At 40.8% G+C, this 22,786-nt stretch overlaps 1 long non-coding RNA gene across 1 annotated transcript in view; it reads right to left on the bottom strand.

Moving 5' to 3' along the window:
• Positions 1 to 22,239, bottom strand: part of LOC117496669 — an 80,316-nt gene extending 58,077 nt beyond the window's left edge. The window contains exons 1-2 of the long non-coding RNA XR_004557316.1: positions 22,182 to 22,239; positions 8,769 to 8,842 (exon numbers count right to left, since the gene is read on the bottom strand). This is a non-coding gene — a long non-coding RNA (uncharacterized LOC117496669). The remainder of the gene's footprint in view (positions 1 to 8,768; positions 8,843 to 22,181) is intronic.
• Between the last annotated feature and the right edge of the window lie 547 nt (positions 22,240 to 22,786).

Here is a 22,786-nt window from a genome sequence, read left to right as displayed (position 1 = left end):
CATCTAACTGGACACTGCGTTTCCCCATATGATCTGTTGTAGTACAGTTATTGATGGGAGATGGCAAGGGAAGGCATTATCCTTTTTCCAAATAACTACAGCACAAACACATTTTACTATAACACACTCATTCACAATGGAGCCATTTTTGCTAAAAAGCTAAGCCCATGTGAGACCAAAACAGTTTTCTCCTTGACCACATGAATGTACTCATTAAGTTTCATGTCAATAAGATATTACAATTATAAACTTCTCATGTAAAAAAAAGTTGATTTGATTGGGACAGTGAACCACATAAATATAAGGATTAATTCTCAGTTGAACAGAAATTACGACACATTTTAACGCAATTTATCCATAACTTGCTTTTCACTTAGTGTTGGTTAAGAAATATTTAGGTGACCCCATACATTAAGAAAACCAGAATAATGAAAAATGATCCTGCCATATTTTTGGTATCTGGTAGCAGTTGAACTACTAATGCTCTTACTAGAGGGGCAAAAACAATCCCCCTCATATCAACCAATGACAATGCATGAAAACTTAAGGGAAACATAAAGTTGGTGGTTCAACCAATTGTTTTATATATTGGTACATTTACAACGAACACAGAAAATACATTACAACTGATGCAACAGGTTCCGTTTGAGAGAGATGGGAGGTTTGATAGTGTGGAGTTAAATGTTATTGAGCGTTTCACCACAAGATGGGGTCTGTCTAAGAGGTCTTAATCCTCTCTGCACTCTGGGGCAGAGCGCCCGGGGACTGTCACAAGCCAGAATTACATTGCAACATAATGTGTTCACATCAAAATCATTAAATAAAACCACAACTACACAGAGGAAAAGTGGTGTAATTGCACATCCAGCACATCCATGTTATGTTATGTCTTGTGAAGTGCTCTTGAATTGGTTAATGTGCATTCAGCATGTTGAGCATGAACAAAGTGAAACAAAGACTGTATCCCCTTCTCAGTGAATATCAGTTGATGTGTTACGAAAGGAAGCCTGGGCAATATACAAATGGTGGATTTCATGAGCACTGGATTTTGACCTTTTGCAGGAAGGACTTGGCGATCACATCTTGCCAAGCAATGCTACAAACACCAACTGCAATGGGGAAACATCTGGAAATGTACTAACCGACAAAGGACTGTTCAAATGAACTGAGGTTTAAGAGGCTGCAGTACATTTTATATACATCAAACTGTTTGTTATGGTAGAGAGATGAAAAGCTCACGGCAGGAAATATATTTTATGGTTTTGGGTCACACCAGATCTAAGCTGTAACATCTTAACACATCACACCTGATCAGATGGCTTTAAGGCCATAAACTCTGCATGGTATCAGACCACGCCTTCCTTATGGAGGGAAGAAAACTAAACCTAAACCATGTGTGTAGCAGCATCTAGCCAGGCAGCGCCGAGTTCACTCCAGCATATGGTTTTAGCTAATGCAGAAAAATACTTAATATCAAAATTGCAAACACTGACACCAACTACAAGTACTGTAGGGGGTCAAAGGTACATCAGCCAATAAATATCCTTGTAAAACGACACAAGATGATATTAGATATGTTTCAAAAGATAAATAGGAAAACACACACTAACTTTTTTTTATATCCCATGTCATATCTCTCCAGTAAATGTAGTGTACCCACCTGTGGAGCTCCAGTGAGGTACATGTTTTGACACATATAATCCCAGGTTAAAGCAAGAAAGCTACTTCTAATCCAGGTTTGATGTCAAAAAGACAACACTCTTACTGTACACAAGTAAAGGACTATCGTCAGCAAAACAAGGGCTGAAAGAGAGTAGCATCGGGTAACGTGCTTTCTGTTGGAGTGCATGTGCATCAACAACTTGTTGAGTTGGTTAATGCGGCTGCAGCAATAATCATGGCTCATAAAAGAACATTAAGGACTATAAACACAAGCAGGAGAAACATAAATTGGAGATGGGAGGAAAAAAAACTGGATATAAGATTTGCGATTGTGAATATTTTCAGTTTTTAATCTGACCCGTTTACGAATGATTTAAACAAAAAACAGTTTATTGTAATCTGGCTTAAAATATTCAAAGCATTGTGATATGTTTTTCAGTGGAATATAATTTAGAGAAATCATGGATGCAAAATAATAACAGATACTCCAAAGAGACACAAAGAGAGCAGTTTGACCGTTCATTGGCTCTATAACTCACTCTTTAGGTTGTAATGTCCTTATAATGGGATTTTACAGTCACTGCTTTTTATTCCCACATAAAACAGACTCTTGTATAAGCCTATTAAGACGTTATCCAACGGTATTTTGCAAGCTTGGTCCCAAAGTGCCCAAACGAAACAACAAAGCATAAACCCTGTACTTGTGCAATAGTCTGACCGTCTGTTTTCACTATAACAGCCCTCTGTTTGTTCTTCTCTCTACATCTCTCTTCTTCCTCAACTCTTCCACACTCAAAGCTCAAGGACTATAAAGCAGGGCGCCGTTCGTGAGGTTTTCTAGAATCCACCTTTTTATCTCACTTACAGCATGTGGCAAGCAGAGTGTAGTAGTGGAAAGGAACAAGTGGTAGGGAGAATTAGAGATGAGAGCTGAGGGAGAGATACAGAGAGAGATGGGGAGCAACTGAGGAGAAGAAAACAAGTGGGGTCATATTTCTTTTTCTTCAGCATATATTTCATGTTCTCTGATCTGAGGAAGAAATGTTAAAAAAGTTATTCCAGGGAGATACAGAGAGCATGGATACAGCTTTACATTTCGACTTTTCTGACTTCGAACTTCAAAAGTACAGCCAACCGTCTGATCTATCCACCAATACAGCCTTTGTAAAGTCAGAGTTCACTGCTTTCTTGGTTCTTTAATACACACATGATCACATTTGTAAGATCATTCAACTATATCCTAAAAGTCAACTCCTTTTGCATAGCAAGCTAATGTCAGCCTGAATTAGGTTCTTTCAAGTTCTCACCAGAAAACCCAAATTATTCTATAGCCGTTTCCAAGCAAAGAATGCAAACATCCCTTTTGTCTGCGCACATAGTAGCCCTTACACTGATTCAAGGGACCGCATGCTTCTGAGGGTGAGGAAAGTATGGTTTGTTTTCTGTGAATTGTTTTAACTCTGTTTGATGATTGCAAGCTACACTCATCCTGCTGGCAAACCACAGCTGTTGGAGTATACAGGAGGACCTGGTGAGGCACAATAACAAACCGCTCAGGAGAGACCTGCAATTAGGCCTGTCGCGATAATCAATAAATTGACTTATCGTACGATAAATAAAAATGGACTCGATAACTTTTCTGAGCTCGATAAATTGCCGTTTACATGCAAGTTTGTTTACATAAGGATGTGACCAGCATTTTAGCCCGGCGGCTGTGTCTGCCAGCCCTGCACGCTATGAGGGGCGGGGCTCACACACGGCCCATGACACAGCCAGGTCAGGACACTCCGCGTGCAGCAGCCAAATTAATAATAAGAGACAAGCAGGAGACAACGCGTGACTTACTCGAGGGGAATTTGAAGTTAAATGGAAGTGGTTGCAAAACATAATACCACATATTTTGGATTTAACCCAAATCAACGAGGCAAACCTACGGACTTGAATGAGCCGGGCGGTGTGTCGCATTTGTTTTAAAAAGGTAGCAACAAAAGCTAGCAATACGACCAACCTTAAACTGCATCTGAAACACAACCACCCCATTCCGTTTTCCCAGCAGGGAGCAAACACGGCAGCTGGAGATGGAGAGCCCACACCTTCCCTACAGTTTACAATCAAAGATGCATTTGCCCGACAATGCAAACATGTTGGTGTTCCTTGCTCTAAATCTTTGAAATACAGATTTGGATATGGCCTGTTGAGGCATCTGGGTCTTTGTATGGACAGTGGACTGTACACTTGACTGTTGTTTTAAGGAGGTTTTTTTTGCTTGTGAGACCATGTGTGCTCATATTTATTTATTTATTTATATATATATGTTTATAAACATATATATATATATATATATATATATGTTTATAAACATATATGTATATATGTGTTTAAATATATATGTTTATATATATATATATGTTTATATATATATATATATATAACAGCTGATATATATATATATATATATATAACAGCTGTTCTATGTTTATATATATATATATATATATATATATATATATATATATATATATATATATTTATTATTATGTATTATTTATTTATATTTTAAATTAATTAAAATCACACACAACCAAAACAATCAATTAAATAGACTCTAGCTCTCTCTCTCTCATATATATATATATATATATGAGAGAGAGAGCTCTGTTTTCCAGCCTGAGTCTATTTAATTGATTGTTTTGGTTGTGTGTGATTTTAATTAATTTGTTATAATTAAATTTATTTGTTTTATTTATTATATATAATTTATATATTTGAATATTATTTCACATTTCATTTGCAATGTTGAATGTTCAATAAAAAGTTCTGTTTGAAAGGATGTGCTTGAATTATTATTATATATTATCATTATGTCAGTGGTCTAAAATGGTGCGACAATATTATCGTTTATCGCAATAAGTCCCGGGAAAATGTATCGTCCAACAAAATTAATTATCGTGAGACCTACCTGCAATCACACACCACACTGAGTGATAGTAAACGTTAGAGTCGAATAGTTTTGAAGGCTGTCGATGTGTGTGCTGCTGGCTGGACTGTTGAGTGCTAGAAGCAGACGCTGATTCCCTGCTGCCCATACATCACTTGACAGGTGAAGACAGGGGGAGGGGGAGGCAGTGAACGGGGTTTTTGTCTCTCCAATAGAGCATCACTAACCAATGAGAGGTGATGGGGACTTATTGACTTGTCTGGCTCGATGGGCACTCAGTGGCCGACACCGCCGCATGCAACATCCTTCAACGCTGAACCGAATGGCCAGGCATGATCAAATCCTATGCCCGCTAACCTCCTTACACCGAGATTACCCTCCAACCTGCCATCCCTATTCACTTCCCCCCCTGGCAACATGGAGCAATGCATTATGGAGATCGATGCACCTTTTTTTCATATCTCCTTGAAAGAGTGTCACAGGAGGGAATTCAAAAACAGTAATTCAACGCCTTTCTACCTGTCCTGGCCCGACCTTGACAAGGACCTCACTGCATATGTGTGTATATGAGCAAAAGTGTAAGCTACTGTTCATCGTTGCCATACAAAGGTACAGAAGAGAAAAGAGGTTTGTTTTAGACTAAAACCTTTTTGAAAACTAAACTTTAAGTTTGGCAGCTCATTTTAGTATACGTGTTCAAGGTTTCCACCAGAAAATATGTTTTGCCCCTGTTGCCAGAAAAACTGGTCCACCTTACAAGTTCATACTCTTATGCTGCGTTCACACCGGACACGATGCGAATATTCGCTTCGCTCTAATCGCTCCTATCGCATCGCTCTAAACGCTCGAGTTTCACCGCGGCTGTCAGCTGTGTTTACTCGCATCATTCAAACAAGAATCGCTGTTGAGGGGGCTACAACTACAACAAAATGAACATATTTGACCGTGATTTAATTGTAATACACGTTTCAAAATAATGCCGGAGTAACAACATACTGATACCGGTTAGTAAAAACCATGAATTAATGCTTTGACAAGTCTGCAGACAGACGGCAGGCGAAAAACCTTTTAAAATGCGTGTTTTTTGAATGGAGATCGGCTAAACTAACGTTGTAGCTGCTCCGACCGTCCACACTCACAACAACGGCCTACAGACATAAATAAAGCAGCGACTGTATTCACCATGACACAGACAGTCTGTGGTTTGTACTTGTTTAACTTTTGTCGAGTTTCTGAACAGATATGAGGAGCTGTGAGCTCTGAGGGCTAACAGCTAACGGCTGATGTTGGTTTTGTGGTTCAACGTCAGTGAAGGCAGGCTGAGATCCTCACCGCTGATTGGCTACCACGAGATCGTGTCACGCGAATTTGACGCTCGAGCGGCCCCCTCCAATCACCTCAATTGTGCCGTGGCATTCGCATTAACCGCTTCATGCGCGCTGTCGGAGCGAATTCGCGTCTGTTTGCATCTCTGCATTGACTTTACATGTAAATCGCGCCGCCCCCAAACATCGCATCGCGTCCGGTGTGAACGCAGCATGATGCAGTTAAAATGTTTATAAAATCATAATTACTTATTTGCAGTCACACACCCAGGCTCTCTTTCTCAACCACACTCATTCAGTTCAAATCAACCTTTCTATAGGGCTTAATTGTTTAGACAAATAAATCTTTAAAATATATTTAAAAAACATGAATAGGTAGGTGGGACGTTAACCTGGGCCCGACAGGTTTGCAATACAATGGCGGAAACCAGTGTTCTTCACAGACAAAATCATTTTTCAGTTGTGTTTTGCATAATAAACATTTTAAGTCCATTCCCCCCCAAACTAATGTTGGCAATAAGAAAGCAATGCTCAGCCGACAGAAACTGCTCCTGAGGTTAACCTGATCAAATATAATTCAGTGAACAATTCCCAGGACCATCATGTGATCATTTTCATATCTTTCTATGCACAGGCTTTGCTTTGTGAACTGTTTCGGACAAATCTATTAGAAAAGGGCTGTATAAGGCATGGCAAGGCATGTTATTTCCTCATTACAGGTCTGTCTGCTCCGAGGTAAAGCAATCGTGTAGAGGACAGAGCAATAGTAAAAGCTAGCTCCTCTCTTCAAACGGACAGTAAATTGAGATGAACCTACTTGAGATAAGCTCCTAATCAGCCGCCACACAGAGACAATCTCTGTGATGACTGGTGAAGGGTATTCATTGGAGAGGAGTTTAACATCATTGCGTCTGATTGACTGGGCTCTCAACCACCGTTGGTTAAGGGGGCTCCTGGGGTTACCCTGGTCAGACAGAACAAGCGAGAGCAAGAGAGGTAGAGAAAGAGGGAAAGAGGGCCCTTCAGTAAATGGGCAGTCCACAGAGAGTTGTGCAGCAGTCTAATGGAGCCTCATCACGGCCAGTCTGTCAGTCAGTCAGGTGAAACAAGGTCTAACGGGGTCCTAATGAAGACAGCTTTTGTCTTGGAACTGCCTAGCTAAAAAGAAGACAGTTATTATCCATCTTCCATACTGTGGAATATTACCCGCTCGAAGTCAACAAGAGCAAAGTAACAATCCAACTTTAAGATCCTGTTTGGAAGGAGCATAGCTGACAAACTGCACAAGAGAGGGACTGAACAGCTGTAACTGAGTTGTAGACAAGACGTATGAAAAGGTAGAAAATGACATCAGTGCTGATACATAGATTAATAAACATCGACAATGTTCCAGTCTTGCTATATTGTATATCCTAATAGACTTCCTCTAGTCCAACCAAACTTGCATTAAATGTCATATAAAGTATTTTACGACACCCCTAATTATTGTAGCCTGTAATAATTATTTGTTTTGTTTGTATTCGTTTTTATATGTTTGGTATTGTGGGCTGCACAAACCCACAAGGAGACGTTAAATACACAAAGTACTGCAGCTTGCAAATGTTTCCCCAATCTTATTAATAATACACAACGATGACATTGCTTAACTGAGTCATTAAATATGTATATCCATTGGGATACAGAGTTTTCACAGATTCATGAAACATTCCCCACTAAATGCTTCTAGAAAGAAATATCGCTGCAGTGGGCCGAGAGCAGAGGTCGCGTTAACCGAATATTTTCCGTTTTTTTTAACAATGACGGAAAAATCTGAAAACAGTTCGTCATTTTGACAGATTAGAACAAACTCAGAACAGCACCAAAGCTTCCCCGCAGCGAGGCTCCGGTGTTATGCCGTGTTATGCATGCCTGCCGAAAAGGAAATTATACAGTTTCCAAACCTAACTTTGCCGAACAAACAAACAGTGTCTGGGAGTTTTTGCTTTACGCTGTGCGCGCTCCCGCGAGGTGCAGTGGGCATGCATAACACAGCATAACACCGGCGCTAACAGTTCACGAGCGTGCCCCCCCCCCTCAACAGTTCACGAGCGTGCCCTCCCTCTCTCTCCTCTCTTCCCCCCCCCCCCCCCGTCAGAGTTGTGTACAGAGTAGACCGACGGGTAATAATGGATTTTGACGGACATTTTACGATCCTGTCCGTCAAAATGACGGGCAGCGAAAAAGTCTAGCGCCACCTCTGGCCGAGAGTCTAATTTTGTTTTATCTACGTCCAGTTCTGACTTTCAATGATCTGCCAAATTCCCTAACTTTTTGCATTCAAAAACTTTACATCATATGCTACTCAGTCCAGCTACAATAAAACTTCTTTGTTAACAACTTGTATTGCCCATGTGGGACATCTTGGACAAGTATATGAGTTGCATGCTCTCCTATTGAACTACTATCAATATTTCTAGGAGGCAATGCACAGAATACACCAACAGGTCAGGGATTTGTGGCATGGAGTTGAAGGAAATGGCCCAGAAAATGTCCCCTGATGCTGTCTGAAGCCCTACAGGCATCACACAAAAATTAGAAATGCTTTAAGATTGGTATTTGAACAGTAGATAAACTGGCACGCCAATCACCCCCACTGTCCATCCCAGCCCGGCAGCGTTGCCTCAGGACACAGCCTCTGGGTCACCGTCTCTACTGTAAGTGCTCTGTCACGAGGCTGCCAGGGGCTGCAGCGTATGCCACCAAATCCCTGGCGTCTCCCCCTCGGTAAACAGAGACCCTGCTAATGGAGGCATGATTCTCTGTACGTACGTATGGATGCGTGTCTGTCTGTGCTTCTGACTAACCTTCAGCTGGCCCCTCTCTTCCTCCTCACCGCCAAATGGCTTCACGGCTGGATGGCGCTGCACTGCCTCACGCGCTACATGTGGGAAATAGAGACAGGGAAATGGGTGAGAGTGAGGAAGACAGAGAGAGACCTCCTTATCTGTCCTTGACCTCTGGGAAGAAAGAGTGCTCTGCGAGTCCAGAGAAAAAAAAACGCAGGCATGTGCTATTCGTCGGATGTGCACTCAAATAATCTCATTACGGCACTCATGAGACGCATGCCAACAGATACTTGCACTCAAAACATTCACACCAACATGGTACTCTTGGACTTGCAACAATATCAAAACAAATATTCAAGCAGTGTCATGACAAAAGAGGTTGCCTGTTGTAAACAACCATATGAAAATACTTGGCAATGGAACTATGCCGTGTTTACCTCGCGGAGAAAAGGTGTAGCAGTTCGAGAGACACTGCAGGGACACTACATTGACAGTTGTACGTTTTTTTAAGAAGTATAGTAAACTCTACCCCCAATGTTATGATCATGGGCTATAATCACTGCTGATGTATTTAGATTTTTCAACATAAAACTCAATCTTTACACATAATGACAGGCTTCTAAGTCATCCACCTATGTGTAAACAGTCTGCAAAGACTGAGTGGAAACTGACGATCTGACCTATGAGCATTGGCATATAAACCTTTCCATGTATATTTGCATTGCCTTTGTTTGTACTGCATGCATGCCCGCTGCCAGTAAAGCATGCCGTTGCCCACGCAGTAACCTATGTGCCGAAACACATACATAGTGGAAAATAGTTTTAATAGACCTTTGGTACTTCTTTCCCTCACAATGGCCATTGCCCAAGAGTGTCTGCCATTCTGTGGGCATCTAACATAATTACAGGGCTTTGTAAAGGAGTATTGGAGCTAGATAAAGCCATCATTACAGTACACATACACTGTCGAGACACAACCCCAGCACTGGGACAAAGCAATCACTACAACTGTATTATCTTTCCTGTACAAGTCTATAATTAGTTTTCCCCCTTGTTACAAAGTAGGCATATGTTTCATGGAAGAATGAAAAGAAACAGATTACTTCAAACCTTAACGCTGTGCTATTTCTCTGAGATAGTTTTATAGCAGGCGAAGATAAGAGGAGAGCTACAGGGAGAGACTTTATAATGTGTCTCCGTATCAGGGAGCATGAGGGGAGTTCAGAAGCAGAGTGGAATGAGGAGCCCGAGGCTTATGTCTTCAAATCACAGCTTTCCCAAGCACCGTCTCTGCTTTATAACTGTTAAGATGTTACAGGAACGGGAATTAGTTTTGACAGCGTACATTCATAAACTCCTATAGTACATGTGTGTATGTGTGTTTCATTACTTTCACATAATAATAACACAAACTTAATATAATATCTAGTGGCTGTCGTCCAATATGGAGCAATTAGTTTACAATACACTTCCCGTCTCATATCTAGAAGGTGTTTTAGGAGTAAAGGAGTTTATGCTGGCATACATAAAACATAAAGGGGTCACATTTAATTGCAAGGGAGGGGAAGATGAGACATGACTAATTATCAGCAACATTTATTTGACTTCAGCATTTGATCCTATGCTGCTGTGTTGGCCAGTGGGCAGAAGACATGAGAAGATTTACTCCGAGCAGGTGTTTATGGCAGCTATGATTCCCCATCAACTGCCAAAATAACAACTGTAATATACTGAGGTGATGTATTCATTTTTCATTCAATTTAGTCCCGGGCCAAATACAAAAGGCTCTACTATAATGCCAAAAACACACATTTCTGTATTGAGGCAGCAGAAAAAGTGTCCTGATTTATGGCTAATGCAGCTCTCTCTAGCACTAAGAAAATGCTGAGAGCCTGAGACAAGAAGGCAGTCAGGGGGAATACAAGGTTGTAAGAGATAGAAGATTGAAGGAGAGAAGAAAAAAAAGAACAGAAAAATAAATTGAAACACCCTAGAACTGAGAAGAGAGGGGGGAAGAGTGGTGTCATGGGAGCTGAAAGAGGCTAGTGCCATGCTATTGAGCGCCTGGAAGAGCACGGTCTGATTTCTTCCCTTTTTTTTTTTCCTTTCAAAGAGCACTTGAAAGCTCTTCTGAGGTATTGAGCAGGTGGGAGTGTACGGTGAGGCGGACTGGGGCTGAGAATGGGCAGGATTTAATATAGCAGCTCCCTCTTTTACTATCCAAAGCACAGAAGTGGAGGACTCTGAGGTCCAAAGGCCCAGTGGCCCAGAGCTCCAGCCAAGCGTCTCTGAGGAGCCTTCAGCCGGGCAGAGGTGGAAATTGGAGGCGCGAGGCCGGGCACCACGGATGAAGGCTAACCATAAAAGCTGGGGAAAAGTATACACTTGGAAAACCTTATTTAATTTAGATGTTTTTGTACCAAAACTTGTCCCACTGTCTTTCCTAGCAGTTTTACAACACTGATAGGAACCTACAGTTTGTATTCCCTTTTATTAATTTGGCAAATTAGTAAGTAATATACTGTTATTATATCCAAGTCTGAAGCACCTAAATTGAACAATCGCTTGAAACAATAGTATACATTATTAAAATACCAGGGCTACAAAATATATATAAATTGCATTATAAAACGGACAAGTCAAATCAAGCAATCTGATTGGTTCTTAGCTGTGATATAATGAGCGTATATCACAGGTAGAATTGTAGTTACTTTTCACAAGTCAGTATCCCTCCGCGTCTGAGAAAAAGCTACAACCGTTACAGCTGTGACATTACGTCCGTTACGAAACTAACTAACTACCAAAGCTTAAGATGGAAACATTTAAGGTTAACTTCGACCTCCGGGGTGGCCTTACTATGGAGGAGTGGATTGAGCAGTGGCTATCTCCAGAAAAAAAAGCACCTAAACGACGACATGCAGAGCTACGTGAAGAGCAGGTAGACCAACTGGAGAAGTACCACCATTCAAAAGGTTTCTGATGCGGGTCTTGAAACAAAGCAGAGAAATTATGACCGTTAGTGGCCACAGGTGCGAAAGCTCTCTCCAGAGCTACTGGAAGCCGAATCTCGGGGACCGGAGAAAGTGGAGCAATATTCTCGCCACGCCAAGCAACAGCCTAGAACAACCTCAGCCTATACAAGTAACCACGTAAGCCATGCTACTGATGCTGGACAGTTTTTCAGTGGGTGCACAATAAACGGCAACATACAAATTAATGTAAATAAATAGCCAAATAATCGATCAACGCTCTCTGTCTAATATGTTCGCTAGCTGTTAGTGTTGTTGCATAGCAACCACCTCGCACTATGTTTCGTGCAGAAGGCAACGGAGGGACTATTTTATTTTGAACATCATTATTTACTAATAAAAACTATTTAAATTAGAGTGTGTATTTTTCATATTGCCACACTTGGTAACCGTTTTATAAAAGCAATAGCTCACTTCAGGCCGTGGTATATGCTCATTATATCACAGCTAAGGGGCGTGGTTCGGCCCGACGCGAAGCTATTGCTTAAATATAACGCTAATATTTTTGACATGATAACATATGTAGCATAACATTAACCCATGCTATGTGAATAAACGACCTTAATCTGTATTAAAACAGCTGAATTAAAGTATAAACAAGAGGGCGGTATTGACTCAATCCAGATTTTTTAAAGTTTGCACTTGAAAATAATTGATCAAAACAGCAGCCACCCTTTGAACGCTCAGCCTTCTGGGACTAACTTCAAACAGTATCAATTATAGAAATCGGCTCGGAGGACTGGAGTCGATTCCCTATCAATAAAGTATTCAGCTGCAATCGCCAGGAGATTAGGGTAGAGATGAACTAAGTGCAAACCCACAGGACTGCCTAAATCTACTGCATGGTGGATGCTCCGGTAAACTAAGTAGCTCCAGATGATCAAACAGGACCTATTCCAATCAAACACTGCATCGAGCTACAGTGGGAGAAGACGTTAATACAGTGTGAACCTCTGGAGAACTGCTTTCACGCATTGACTGACATTTTAACTGAGATGTTTCGCTATAGTTTTACAATTATTCTGTTTACACTGTATAATGATTGTTATGCTACAACTGACCAATTGATCCGCACAACCTGGGGAAATGGGATAATCACACTGATAGAGAGATACAACAGAAATGCTAAGTTATTCATCCTTTCATTATCAATGAAGTAGAGATAATGGTAGTTGGACTACTCAGTCAATTAAAAAACATCTATATCACATTATTTCTTGTGTTTTTTCTTCTTGTTTTCTAAAGACTTGTATGGAGAAGTGCGCTGAAAGCAAAGACGATATTCTAACGATTCAGACCAAAACGTTTGCAACCCTTTCTAGACAACATTTTGTGTCGTTAAGTCCCAAAATCTCTATCTATCAAAGTCACATAATGTAGACCAACTATTAACGTCAGAAAATGTTTCTTAACCTTTTCTACTTTAAGAAACATATTTTCCACGGTTGCAGAGAAAGCAGTGTACAAAAATGTCAAAGAGATAGATTACTGCAAGACCTAATATTCTTATGGACTTTGTATTTTCTTAGACTAATTAACAGTAACCTAAAAAGGTATACAAGTACACTTTTATTTTTAAAACACTCTCCTTGTTCAACAGGTGTTTGATTAATCAATTATCATCTCCCTTACTATCGAATTGTGCTAACTGTATAGAAAACGAGCAATTAGACTTTGTCTACAATAAGATACAACCTAAAGTCTGTTTCTTTCTCTCTGCTTTGCCCACTCTACTCTGCTGTCCCTAAAATACCTTTGTAAGCAGGCAGCACACAGAGCAGAGCAGCAGAGGAGAGGGAAAGAGAGGAGAGGGAACGGCACAGAGGCTTAAACCCCCCACTCTGAACTGGGTGTTCCTCCCTAGTCCGCAGCAAACATTGCCGGGCGTTAATAACATCCGAAATTCAACTATTGGAACAATACCAATAATAACCAACTTATTTGCTAATAAACTATTAACCACATATATACTGTCCATCAAAAATCTACCTTTTCTTTTACTTTGTTGTGCAGTTGCACTCAGGTTGTACAGTTCCTATTTACTACCCTCTCCTCCTGAAATTGCTTATTTTTGCAGTTGAGACACGGAAAAAGTGTTATTCAGCTCAGGCTTGTTAAACAATTAAGGGTAGCTGTTATCAGATTTCCTACGGCTGATTCTTACATACCAACAACATACAAAAAAACTAAACACAACACATACATGTACATGCACACATTCACTCACATGCATCCGTATATGCACGCACTCGTCCGCAGTATCAGCGTTGCTCTGTATAGATCTATTGACAGGGCCATGCCATATCAATGACACCTTCAATCTTTACAGGCCCTTCTCCCTGAAAGCCTCTGTTGCGACACAATCATTACAAATTGATTGCAAAATAGCTAACAATCATGATTAAATCATTAAATTCTTGTCTACGCTTCAGAGAATGGGGAGAAAATTAACTTCCCACCAACCTCATTTTTTCCCGAACACGAAATAATGATTTTCTGCCAGTCTAATTACAAAGCCAACATCTGATCAAGCCCGCATCCAGAGGGGATTATCACATGCACCAGTATTAGACCTCATTACCAGCCTGAGTGCAGAATTATTACATCTTGTAATTGGATGGTGAGATTTATATACAGATCAGGCCGGTTTCTGTAAGATTGTAATTACAGGCTTCGTTGGTTAGCTACTTATCACTCAGCAGTGGAGTGCAGGAAGTCGGCGCGTGGAGGAGCATTTCATTAATCCCTCACCCTGTCGGCGGGGGGGAAAACGCTGTACCTTCCATGTCTGTTTTAGGGACAACATCATCATTCGCACATCAAACAATTTAACACCCCCTCCTTTGCCCCAAACGCGGTCAAAGAAGCCCTCAGTTTCCTCAGCTGTTCAATGAACAATTATGGGAAATTTGTCTGAATGAACTCTCCGTTTTTATTGTTGACTGAGCCCCATTTTCTAATTACCAAAGATAAGTATTATGCCCTCAACAGAGGCATGTTGAAGCACCTTGCTCGAGAGGTAGCTAGCTAGGGTTAACAGGCTAAAGGCTCATTACACTGCAGCTGTGGGGGAGTGTGTATCTCTGTGTGCATATAGGCATTTGTGAATCCATCTATTTGGCTTCACCCATTTATACAGTCCAGAGAACACAGACTTTTTTCTCCTCTCTCTGTGGGCAAAGCTGTTCTAGGTGCCTTTAGCGTGTGTAAATTATTGAACACATCTACTCTCCTTTTTATCCTAAAGAGGCGCTTAATTAATGGCCCAGGACACTTGTTAAACACCTCACTTTCCCTGGCACAAATCTGCCAAGTGTGATTAGACAGGACTAGCATGCTCCAGTTCATCAGCGAAGCAAAAAATATAGAGAGGCTTCTGCTGCCATCATCATCACAACTGCTCTACTTACAAACAGGTCACTCGCGATAAACCAAAGGAAATCTGCTCTGACCATTTCAACTTCTGACACCTTTTACATATGGTAATAAATTGTAAGCAAGACTGAGGAAATCTTGAGGCAAATCAAATGAAAAATGACAGACGGAGGAAAAGCGAGAAACGTTTGTTGTAACGTGAGGCTGATGGAACAAAACTCATTTGCTGTCCGCCATCCTGCGACTCAGCAAGAAACGCCTCGATCCACGTGTCAGGGTGACACCGTCGAGGAAGAAAAGAAAGCATCAGCACCTCTTCACAGTTAACACCCGTACAACTTACTTTCTCTCTGCATATCACTGAGCCCTCCCTGTAACAATCAATACAGGCCTACATTTTATGAGACAAGGAGTTAACTTGTTCAATTATGCCACAGACAGCTCTATTCTTTTGTAACAAGTAATCTGGGTAGTGAAATCAATACTGACAGGCTCACGGCACGCTAGCTAATTTCATATTACCTCCAGCCAATGGCAGAGCAGCTCGTAATGGAGCTGTAGTTCCACTTCATTATAAGGAAGGAGGGGGGGATCAATACTAGCACAGACGCACACACGTTAACACACACACATTTACACACACAAGCAAAAAGGTCTGATTTTCCACACATGGACTAACACAAACACATACGGGCAAAGAGGGCAACTCTGCTACTTCAGAGCCCCAAGGGGCTACACAGAGCTGTCTGATACAGGGCAGATGGAGTGGGGGGTGGATGGGGGTCTAGGGTCAAAACCCCCCTAAAATAAATTACACTTCCAATCGGCAAACACGCGCAAACACAGACAACCGCTCACAATTGCACACCTTTCCTTTTCAAACTGTCGAGCAATCATCAGGGAAATATCCCCGTTTTTATTCACTGATCTTCTTTAAGCACACACACACACACACACACACACACACACACATACAATTAACACTTGACTTCATCACAACAAGGTCATAATCTGATTCAAAGGTTGAATACTGAGAGGCAAACGGGAAATGAAGAAGAGAGGGGAGAGAAATAAGGGAGGACAACCTTCAGATGGTGAATCAAGTCTTTGACCTCTGCAGCTAATTACAAATTAAACTCCATATCTTCTTTTGTAAAAAGAATATCTCCATTCTTTTTTCCCATTATTGTTATCACTCTGTAGGATTAGCTGGGGACTAAGGGGATGATGTTGTCTAAGCCGATGTCAACTGTACAATTACTCGACTCATCCATCCCTTTCCAAGAAAAATAAGACACTGTAGATTAAGATAAGCTTTCTTGAGAAAAGAATGGGGATGTAAAGCCTTTGACAATTACAAAGTACACATGGCACAGGGTGACAATTGCTCTTGGTAAACAAACTAAATACTCATTAGACCTAACTCTGACAATCCTTTTTTCATAACTTCCTATTATGCAATTTGGATTTATTGCACTCATTAATAATCTTTACTAGGTTAGACTACAAACACTATGACAGGGGCATTATTTAGCTTAAGTAAAGTACACTCGCAGAGCTACGTGAGAACACATCTCCAATGCGTTAAGACAGGAACCCAATTAAATGCATTTTAATCTAAATATCCCTCAATATGCTTTATTGTTCTCCTTTAAATTCCTTGCCACTATTCCATATGGAGATTCAGTTATCAGGCAGACAGGCTTTATGAGGCTGACAAGAGTTGTGCAACATTAAGTCTCATCAGTCCTCAGCCATTAAGAGGTTGGCCATGTCTCAGCAGCAAGGGGCACAGAACTGTAACAAACGCCTGGCCTGTGGTGGGAATGCATTTAGGACTAAGCTATTCACAGGAGATAGCCAACATTTATTAACAATTAGGTGTGCACAGCATCCATTACATGCTGAAATGAGTTCAACATTAAAAAGCTTTAATTTGAAAATCATTATGATCATTGTTTTCCTTATTAAGACCAAAGGGGAATCTGTTGCCATTCACTGTATCATTGTGGATTAGTGATGTGTAAGTCACACATTGCCTGGTACACTTGCTCTGCTACTGCACTGTTGCACACACACACCCCTTGCCAAGAAACATGGCTCTTCTCTGTGGCAATATTCCCTCTTTAGTACCCATGTATGTGCAAATTGTTTTTGATCGCTTCTAAGGTTAAGCGCAAGATACCGACGGAAAACAGAATGAATCACCTCATCCAAGTCTATGTGCATGAGAGTGCTTAAATAGAAAGAAATGGAGACAGGCAGAGGAGGAGTTGAGAGATGGAAGATTCAGACTCACTCTCGCCCATTTCCACCTCCCATTATCTGATTAGCCTCCCATTTCTTCCCCATCAGTGCAGTGACCTGGATTTCGGCAGGATGGTGATGGTCAGCCAGGGCGGGGTCTGGTGAGAGGGGCCAAACCATTTGGGGGTGGCGGAACCATAAATCAGCAGCGGGAGAGAAGATAGAGGGGGATTTATAAAGATGTTGTGCTCGGCCAGCCCACTTGTGGACACTGTGATGAATTCACAAGCACATTGCCAAAGCAAACTACTTCATTATACCATGGCCCAGTGGTCATTAATCTCCCTGGGAGGCCAGCATCCTGGGGGATCGCCAGACCAGAGAATTTATTCAGGCCTGGAGGTACCCATTTCATTAGCCATTCAATCTGTTCAGCCCCCCCTCTCTCTCTCTCTCCATCCCTCTGTCTATCTCTACTTGCCATCACCATATTTATATTATATAATAAATAGTAGCTACATTTCTCCCTGTGTTGTAACAAATTACTCACCCCCACAACATTCCCCAAATTGTTGAGTGCATTCGGTTACTGCCTTTTCTCCCCAGATGGGTTTAGATACAGCTGAGCTCTTTGGGTTATTTTACTAAACATGTGTATATGTATTAATGAATCATATCTGAAGACTGTCATTTATTTTGTGTGCATCTCTGATGAGTATTATTGCGAGTAAAGGCAACCATCTGTGTACCGACGGTCCAACACTACAATCTCCCAGCCCATATGACGAGGAGTTGAGGCACAGTGTAGACAGAGAAGTGATTCCCAGAGGTAAACCCTCAACTGGCTACTTCGGCCCTGTAATGGTGTCATTACTGGGGGCAAGTGCTGCTGGTCCAACATGTTATGGGAGGGCCAACATCCAATGATTACTTATTAATGCTGGGGCTCCTTATTCCACACACACATAGAGAAAACAAATATGCTATCCCTTCTGTCTATTACTGTGATCAAACAGATGCACCTGGACACAGAAACACAGTTACAGTGTGAACCAACACACACACGCGCTTCAAGGAGAATCAGGGTTGCCAGTGACATTGTGAATGCTAGAAGATATTTATCATCAGCCAGGGCTTGCTAAACAACTCATGTTCGTTGTAGTGGCATTATGTGAAACTGCCAATTGGTAACACTTTGTCTGACACAACAGCAAACACTTTTGCATTTTATTCTTGTCTGACACTATCTCTCACACAGCCCAGGAAACATTTACATTATCCCAGTGACTTCCTTCCATGTTGTGAGGTATATGTCGGTTAAGCACCCACTCTGTTATCATGTGATCGGCCTTGCATCTGGAAATGTAGGTAGGCTTCATCTTTCCATGTTCCCTTGCTCCTCTCCCTAAAGGATTTAACCATATATATATGTGGAATAATTTCATCAACCAAGCCATTTCCCGGTGGACTCCTTCCACTTTAAACACTTAACGGGTTAAATAAATAATGATGGCTTGCACACTGTGTGTGTGTTAACGTTAACGGCACCAGCCACTAGCCCCGGGTCCCACAGCAGCAGGAGTCCTTAAAGCGAATAATTTGCTTCCGTTCAGGCCTCCACACTGTAGCCATTCGCCAAGCAGATTATGGGCCTTTAAGTAGCAGCCAGGCCTGAAATGTGACTCTAGGGCTCACGGGCTGTCAGGGAGGAGGCGAGACTCTTTGGAGAGAAACAGTGGGACAGGAACAGAGAGGGATTGGGACTGATGAGAAAAGCTTAATCTATAAATATATGAACAAGATGTGTGAAAGAGATGATTGGTGGCGTTTAACAAAAATAATCTCCGAAACATAAAGCAAGCCACATATTAAAAAGGGGTCAATGAAAGAGGATGAGGAAGCTGACAAGAAATGTAAACCAAAAACTCATTACGATGTAAATAATACAGAAAACTTCAAGAAACAAGAATGGTGATTTAGCTTATTCTGTTAGCTTGTGTTGCACTGTAAGGCAGCACAGAACTCTAAATTAAGAAAGCTTTCTTCTCTGATGCAGTGGCAAGGCAAAGAAAGGCTCCGTCACCTGTTGCTAGGTAAATTAAAAAAAATTAAAAAATGTATAACAACTGAAAGGTTTAACATTGGTGTGTCAAGCAGCTATGACATTTCCATAAAGTTGTGGTCAGCTTGCAGTGCGTACCACAAGCAACCGTAATCAAAACATGTGATTAAGGCCTAACATGAATGACGTAGTAAAAGATGTTGCTTACCTGGATGATAAGTTGCAGGTTTGAGTTCACCCAAAGCATGACACACTGTTGTAAGCATATGATAAGCTATGTGACAACGATTAACATGAGGATTAAGCCTCTATGGAAATAGACATATGACAAGCATGATCATTTCTGACATGGGCCTTATCTAATCTGAACAAAGCATTGAATACTGCTTTGAACCGGTATTTCTCCATCTTGTGACTGTGAAAAACCCTCTATAAATATATAAACTGCATTCAATTCTACAGTACTTCATCAATCCCCTCACTTTAAAAAAAATGTAATTGTGTATAAAAGATCTTCCCAATACTAAAACAAAATAAGACCAAAACAATTCTATTTACAAGTAGGAGCAGTAACTGTGCATTGAGACACAACATTGTCTATACTGGATGCAGGGTTCCTGCAGGTTTCACCAACTCAAATGTAAGACTTTTTAAGACCACTTTGAATAGAATTTAAGACATATTTCACGGCAAGAAAGTATGAAGGAAAATTGCTATGAAAGAAGAAATACGTCCCATAATTACTTTCAAAGTAAATGTATTCATGTTCAACATGAGAACGATGACTGAACATAACAGCCTAACAGTACACAGAACTGTGTTAGACAAAAAGTGTGTGTGTGTGTTAGACAAAAAGTGTGTGTGTGTGTTAGACAAAAAGTGTGTGTGTGTGTGTTAGACAAAAAGTGTGTGTGTGCGTGTGCGCGTGCGCGTGCGTGTGTGTGTGTGTGTCAAACGCGTTTTCCTCCACTGGTTTCAACCAAGCACTAAATTCGATGTTTTCCAACCAAATACGGTTGAACTTACACTTCCCCATATTTATTTGTAAGTAGATTCGAAGATACCCAAGTTCCTGTCTGACTGCCGCTAGCTGAAGCTTGGTTGGTTGGTTACTAGCTGGGTGTTCTCCGATAAGGGGCCGGGGGGGATGCAAAGTTAGTGATTATTACTGGTTCCATGTTGATTTATTTCAATACAAATTGTTGGGGGGAACTGAAAGGCTATTACCATACTGGTTACTTTGCAGCCCGGACATTTCCCCCAAAACACATTTAGACGCGATCGCAACACAGAAGTACCTTTCAAATCCGATCATTTTTAAGACCTTCTAGAATCTAAATCATATTTAAGACCTTTCTAATGTTTTTGATCAGATTTAAGACTTTTTAAGACCCCGCGAGAACCCTGTGGATGGATAAAATGCCTGTGTGTGTGTGTGTGGTGTGATCAGTATGTGATAATGTCTGTTCAGAGCGCTTGTCCTGGGTTTGAAGCTTACGATGATAACCCTATTAAGATATCCGGCTTTAATTCAAAAAGCTTTCCTGATAAAAACAATCAATAGAATATTTCCCTAAACCTTTTCGTTTTGTTTTTCTTTGTAAGCTCAGCACGTTCTGACTCAACTCTACATCTGCGATTTCACTCTAAACAATGCAAGGCTCCAGTAAAACCCAGGAGAAAGCAAGTAGACATCATCAGTTGATCTATTGTGCCATCTCCTCACTGAAGAGGGGACAGAAACATCAAATCCCCCTGAAATGACATCTGAACATCAATACATGGTCCCCGCCCCTCCAATGTGACAGTAAAAGCCATATTGATTTCCACACAGATTGAGGATACTACTGGGAGCAATTTAAACACACAAGCTGAAGTGTCCCGGCCCAATCGTGAGTGATGTCTTCCAACGTGTATAATCACGACGACACTGTGCATTTTGGAGGAGCAGGAGTGAGGATCAAGGAAATTTAGGGGGATTGAATAGATAGATAAGATAGATAAATAGATATAGATATAGATATAGATATATATATATACACACACACAGGGTCAGATAGATACATAGTAGTACAAACTCCAAAAATGTGTTAGTTAGGCACACAGCCGCTGATGCAAAACTTTATTTCTCTTTATGATATATCTGCACATTGAATTTGTAAAGCTTTTTTTTTTTTTATTTTATGAGCTAAATGGTTGAGGATTTTTTTATACAAACAAATGTATTCATTTTTAAACAGCTCATTAGATGTAGTCACCTTAATTAAATGTGTGAGGTTGGTTGTCAACATTCAAAATAGTTAGCATAAGTGTACTGATGTGCAGGCTAGCTTGCTAAGCTAAACCTAGCATACATGGCTAAAAACACCAGCATTAGTGTACTGAAGTGCATGCTAGCTTGCTTAATAAAACCTAGCATATCTGGCTAAAAACACCTATTTTGCAGCATTAGTGTAGTAAAGTGCAGGTTAGTTTGGTTAATTAAAACTATCAAGACAGGCAAAAAACATCCGTGCACCATTAGTGTATGGAAAGGAAGGCTAGCTAGCTAAATTAAACCTAGCAAGCCAGGCTAAAAATGCACAGTTTGTGTAGCAAGTAATTAGGAAATTAAATGTAGTTAGCTATGTTGGTGAGCTAGTTAGCAAGCTGAATTAGTAATGTCACTGATGAAAATACCCACTCAAAAGTTCATATGGTAAAGCAATTGCATCTCACCTGTAGCTTGTATACAGAAGAGTCCCGCCGTTTTGCGCCTCTTGCGTTTACATTTTTGAACGTTGCGCAATGCGCATGCGTTTATCAAGATACTGACGTCAGACATTCTCCATTTGTACTGCGCGTGAGATCCGCTCCTCCAAAGGCAGGTGGAGCATTAGTCACATGGGCAAAAAGAACCAGTTAATTTTCTGTTGTGGTAATATGAGTATATTTGTTGTCTTATGTCATTATGTTGTATAAATATGAACACGATATACTAAGATTGTATTGTTTTCATTTTTTTTTTAATTAGTCCTAAAAACTATAAATTGACTATAATAGCCTGTATCAGTGCAAACAGCTCACATATTCTACTCTACCATCCAGCATGTCTCTCCTTCTGCCTTGGAGTTTACATTTTAACCATCATTCATGACCCTAATATACACACTACCATCACAGATGCACCCATGACACCATATATATATATGCAAGACCCCATGCAGGAACCTACTACAGATGTGCAAGCAAATGCATCCACATACACATTCATTCAGTCCATCCAGATCTTCTTGCACCAGTTAATTTTTATCTCAAGTATAAATGAATAATGTTGTGGTAAT

Source organism: Trematomus bernacchii, unplaced genomic scaffold (assembly GCF_902827165.1).
Source record: "Trematomus bernacchii unplaced genomic scaffold, fTreBer1.1, whole genome shotgun sequence".
In the NCBI taxonomy this organism is placed as follows: Eukaryota; Metazoa; Chordata; class Actinopteri; order Perciformes; family Nototheniidae; genus Trematomus; species Trematomus bernacchii.
The sequence above is the reverse complement of the archived record's forward strand: the minus strand, read 5'-3'. Positions and strand labels throughout refer to the sequence as shown.